We start from the raw sequence: 6000 nt of genomic DNA, 5'->3' as shown, positions 1-6000 counted from the left end.
ACTTTACGTTTTGTATATAATTAGGTAAAGAGAATTTAATTAGTTGGTGAAAAAAAATATAAAAACATATATATATATCGGCGTTGGTTTCGATAATATTGATACATTTACTGATGTTGTTCAGTCGGAATCGGTTTGTAACGATACGGTACGTCGGTACCAACATTTGTAAACTTAAGGATAATAAAAAAAAGTATAAAAGTTGTGTGTTTAAATTGATTTTGTTAAATAATAAAAAAAACAGTTTTCGAAACAAAATTTGTGAATAATTTTGAAAAAAAAAAAGACAAGCTAAAATATAAAAAGTAAATTTTTTTTCCAGTTATTTCTTTGCTCTATGCTTTTAAATAGGAAACTTTTAATAAGATTATTCATAACCAATAAGATTTGGAGTAAGAAAATATAACTTTATAAAAAAATTTAAAAAGAAAATCTTATTTTGAAAATACTTTTCAAACTTTTGATAAATATTTTTTTCCTTCCACCTCATTAAAAAAAAGCACAACTCACTTCAAACCATTGCAGTTTTTTGTTTAGCCGCTATACTTTGAGTTTAGCTATACTTTGATAGTTTGATTGCCCTACAAACATTTTTCGGTGTACTAAATAAACATTATCTGGATCATCATTCATCACAATCAATATATAAGTTGTTCCATTTCCACAATTTCATACAACTGCACAAAACAACAATCAAATTGGTCAACATTGTTACAAAAATGGATCAAACTCTTGAACGGTTGAACCTCATGTACTTATATTTCCCGGCCATTTCAAGGGCCGCTTAATTGTGCTCTCAAGTTAGTGGAGCTCCTATGTCTTTCCGGCATCAATGTCACCTTCAATTCCTCAACACCGAACACATCCACACCGTCTCCTCCGCCACACTGACATGGTGTCTCAGTTCAACCGCTATGCTAACCCCAAATTGCAGACCATCTCCGATGGAGTTGGACACAAACATGTGTACTACTTAAGAATTTTATGAACATCGACTCTTCATTGTCTTCGGCTGTATTCAATTTTTTCATAATATGAATTTTTCACCAGGGAGTATAATACTAGAAGGTTAGCTCATGTAATGTGAGGGAGATTTTGTACGTGTACACTTGCAATCTGAGTTACATATTTAGAATTTAATGAGTATTAACTCTTCATCGTTGTTGAGTGTATTCAGTTTTATTAAAAAAAGACACAATCAAAAGTTACTAAAAAATCAAATTAAGTGACAAAAATAATATTGACAGTTTTGTAAAAAGTAGTCAATAATTATTTAAAAACATAAACATAATATAAATATAACAGATATTTACTTTTTCGTAGTCGAAGTACGTAATTACATAATTATATTCCACTGAAGTTATCATTTCAGCCATGTTTACAAGCCGTTTAAGATAAAAAAAAAAAAGAACTTTAAAATGGTTTATTTAATACTTTCATAAACGTGTCTAAAACCTTTTATAAAACCATTAAGATTAAACCAAAAAACTTTTGATATGTTAACGAAGCAAGTCCAATATCTTTTAAGTCTAGACCAAACAAACTTATATGGTACTGTTAGCATTTATTAAAAAAAAAATCACAAAGGCATAAAGCTCGTATTTTTTATTTAGATCTTATTGGGGTTCATCAAGACTTAAACGCCGCTTTCATAGAGAAAATGCAGAAGAAAAAATTCATATATGGTGACCATAATACAAGTATACAATAACTACTACTACTACTACTACTCTACTAGCATAATCAAACTGAAAACAATGTCATAAGGTTTGCAAGAAACTAAGAGGTGATCTGAGGATTAGCATTAGGCTAAGATGTTTGTCCATCATTACCGTTCTTCGGTTCTTTAAACGCATCACATATTTCCTGCACAACTTCAAGAAAGTGTCTGCGTACCTCCTTTCCATCACATGTAGCCACCATCTCTCTTAGCCAGCTGTAAATGGCTGAATTTGATCAAATTCACACAATCGGACCCGAAACAGAAGATGTTGGAAATTTTAGCAAAGCGAAGACTAAAATTTTCTTTAAAAGACTTTTTTGGCCAAGGGTGAATCACGGGTTTCTTTGGAAGATAACCGACCAACATGACAAACATGATAACCACCGGTTTGTTGATTGATCAACTCAATCATAAGATAAAGAAATATGGTGTAAAAATACAACGAAAGGACACTGAGAGATATATGTATGGACAAGGAGAGACGTATGTATGAGCAAGAGGAATCACTTATATAAGGAACTTTTGGTTTTATGACCGTTACATAACGTTCATATTTATTAATTACTTTGATTTAGGATTCATGTACATCATCATCATCGTACTCAGTATATCCCACCAATAGCAATGCTATGGTAGGGTCTGAGGAGGGTAAGATGTAGACAGCCTTACCTCTATCCCATAGGGATAGAGAGGCTGCTTCCGGTGAGACCCCCGACTCGATAGTAGTTTTGCATAAAGCCTTGGACATAAGGCACATAGCACTCAATCATCGGGACACCGGCTGATCGGTGCATGTGCCCTTGTCTTTCGGCTATCAACGCCACCACATGATGCCTGATTAACCTTCCGCCACTTTTAACGTTATTTTCACGAGATTAGTAAAATAACGTCAAAATTAGTGCAATTTTACTATTGCCCACCCAAGGGTTCACACATATATACATTATATGCGCGCACCGCAAATTTAGAATTCATGTACATAGCAGCTAAATATTTTAAAATTTAAAATGTTGCACAACGGTCATAATTAATTATTTTCGATTCACTTATGCTTTTGAATTTTGAACCGTTACATATATAATTATGAGTAAATAATACATTTTTTCCTTTATGGTTATACAAAATTTAAAAAATTGTCATGTCTTTAAAACTAATAGGGATTTGTACTTCACGTTTAAAAATTTTGTATGTTACGTCATTTGGTCATAATTTTTGTAAGTCACGTCATTTGGTCATAATCCGGTTAATTATTTTTACTAAATTAGTTCATGTGCAATACACATATGGTTAGTTTTGTAATTTTACACATTTATTTAAAATGTTATACTCTGATTAATATTAACAACTAGGGGTTAGAACCCGAGCGTTGCGCTGAGTCGGTGACAAAGAAAAAAAGCTATGTTCCTGGACAGAGTCAAAAGAACGTAAACGATTGAAAACGTCAACCTCACGCTACTTCCAACAAAGAAGCACGCCATGAACATATGAGAATAACTTCCATCAAAGGAGCAAGCCATGAGCATATGAGAATTGTATTAACCCATATATTGCAGTTGCATCAGCTTGTCATTAAATCTATAAACATGTAACCAAATTCAAAGTTTGATTCAATTTGCAAAAAGTATGTGACCCGTACATATGTTGTGGCCCGACTGTTCATTTTGACGTGAATCTAATACTTTGTCCTAACATACAGCTTGACCTGAATCTAATAAGTTGTCATGACACACAATGATAATTACACAACTATCGACTTTCGAGTTACCATTGTCCTAACTACATGAATGTGTTTACTGGTAATTACATAATGGATAATGTTTTTTTCCTAGTTTGGTGCATTCCATTAGCTCCCATTAGTGTACCTGCACAATGAAGAGAAAACAATGTTATTTGGATAAGATATTATCAAAGATTAAGCATATGATCATTGACCAGTAAAAACAACTACTGTTCTGCAATACTGCACTAAAATATTTTATACTCAAGGAGTCAAGGTTAGTTGGTCAATATCATCTATGAATATATGCAATGCCAAATGGACTAAAATACACCAAACCCAATAAACTACTAACGCAAACCAATGGGGAAAACTTTTGACTATTTGGAATTAACACATATAAATGGAAAACTTTTAAAACAATATGTTTAAGTTTTGTTTACTAATTTGTTTTAAAGTCTAATAAAATAAAATAGTTTTGCAAACTAACCTAAAAGGGAAGACAATAAATCCGGCTAATTGTCGTTTCAGCAACTTTTACCTCCTAAACCTTAAACGATAACAAAGAATCAATAAATACCGTGAAACATATTCAATACTTAAAAAAAAGTAAAAAATAAACAAATATGTGATGGCATAGTTTATGAAAAACTAATGATAAAATATCTCAGATGCCTCAAACCACACATGGAATTATGGCAGCTGCCAACATTTCAAATAAATATTAACATATAGAAAATTATTTAAACAATAAACAAATACTCAAAATCAAAAATTGCAAGTTGCAACAAAAGCTTTGGTTTGGGATCACTTTAAAACAAAGACTTCTCATATGAGTTTTCAAACGTTCCAAATTATGCGGCCCAGGCTATTGCATAATTAAGGTTTAATGTTGCACCCCACTTACATGTAAAACACCTAAACCAATTAACATTTAAAACTGACCTGGCTACACCTGAGTACCAACTACTGCAACTTCGTCCTCCACTCAAGTGTAACTGCAGCACGACTGGCGCTTGATTATTAGCTAACTCACCTTGAATAAAGAAATGAACATGTGTGAAAAAGTGTAAACATAATCCTAAAATCCAATAACAGTTCTAAAAATTAGGTGTAGTACCTGCAGTGTCATATAATGGTCGCTGCTTTTTAATAACTTAATTCCCATTCGTTCTGTGTGTTGTGTACCAGTTGTGTCCAAAACAGCATAAGATCCCACATAATTTAACAAACAGTAGTACAAAGCCAAATAAATAAACTGAAATTACAAAATATCCCGAGGCTCAGATATTACATCCCAAAAAAGGAGCTACATTTATGGTTCCGAATCCGAATTCGAGAACGATAGGCGACCAAAAATCGTGAAAACGGATCCAATAATTTGCAATCACCACAATAACACACCACCGCTTAGGCACAATAGTCACATCTAATGACCATCACACCAACATCGCAACAGCTGAAATGAGACCCGACAACAGTCACCATCAGACACCATCACCTTAGGCTTCGAAATGGAACCCGGCAACATTAGAAATCACAGTCGCGACTGTCACTATGGTATCAACACGTAAAAGAACCACATACTCCCGCCTTGCTATTGCCAAAATCATATGACTGTCATCGAGGTTCCGATACGGAATCTGGCAACAGCAGAATTCGAGGTCAGCACCCGTAACACAAAAGCACCCAAATCTAAACAACCAGCGCCGAAACCCGCGTTATGCTGGGTATATGACAAAGATAAACAACACGTATACGTTTAAGGCTCACATATTCGTTATGGTTGCAACATAACGCTACCCTTCCATTCCAAATAAGGAACAATCGTCATAGCCCAAACATAAGATTCAAGTGACAAACAAAGTTGAGATTACAACATACACAGGGCAGTGTTAAATCGATGAGGTTGATCTCACTATAATATCATCGAGTGCAACACAAAAGAAAGAAAAATAGATAGAAGGACGTCGTCGCCAGGGCAAATTGTTGTATATTCCTCTCTTACTCCAAATTATAGCATGGAGTGTTTATTTTGAGAAAGAGATCTAGAAAGTCGTCAGAGGAAAATCATGCTAAATATGGAGACTTGAACAAAATAAAGAGCAATCAATTGTGCCAGGAACACAACGAGGATCTTTACTAGAACACAAGGGTCAAAACTCAAAACTGAAACATGAACTTTGATTAGCCAACACATATACAAGAGTTCTTTGGTAAGCTTTTCAAATAAATGACTAGCCTTGCAATTGAAAAAAGCTGTCTGCTTTTCCAATTTAATATTAATAATAATGTTTTCTTATATGGTAATTTAAATAAAGAAGTGTGTATGTGTTTACTAGAAGAAGTTATTTCTCACATTAATACAATACAAAACTAAAATTTGCAAATTAAAATAATCTTTATATATATATATGGGCTAAATCTGGATCAATGTAGTTGAAAACATAACAATTTCAATGCACCTAGAATTTTTCTCATTACATTAAATAAAAATTTACATATTTCTTAAAGTCAGCCACTTATGGTCGGAACAATTGTTATTTATTCTTTGGACAAC

General features: G+C 33.2%; 1 long non-coding RNA gene across 1 annotated transcript; it reads right to left on the bottom strand.

The window, feature by feature from the left end:
- Positions 1 to 3310: 3310 nt before the first annotated feature.
- On the bottom strand, positions 3311 to 5280 carry LOC143540158 (uncharacterized). The gene is made up of 3 exons (XR_013136552.1): positions 4561 to 5280; positions 4386 to 4476; positions 3311 to 3585 (listed from the first exon to the last, which is right to left on the bottom strand). It is a non-coding gene; the product is annotated as an uncharacterized LOC143540158 (long non-coding RNA).
- Positions 5281 to 6000: the final 720 nt, after the last annotated feature.

Source organism: Bidens hawaiensis, unplaced genomic scaffold (assembly GCF_021521415.1).
Source record: "Bidens hawaiensis isolate Kalapana, Puna unplaced genomic scaffold, B.hawaiensis_p1.1 tig00012179_1, whole genome shotgun sequence".
Taxonomy (NCBI): Eukaryota; Viridiplantae; Streptophyta; class Magnoliopsida; order Asterales; family Asteraceae; genus Bidens; species Bidens hawaiensis.
The sequence above is the reverse complement of the archived record's forward strand: the minus strand, read 5'-3'. Positions and strand labels throughout refer to the sequence as shown.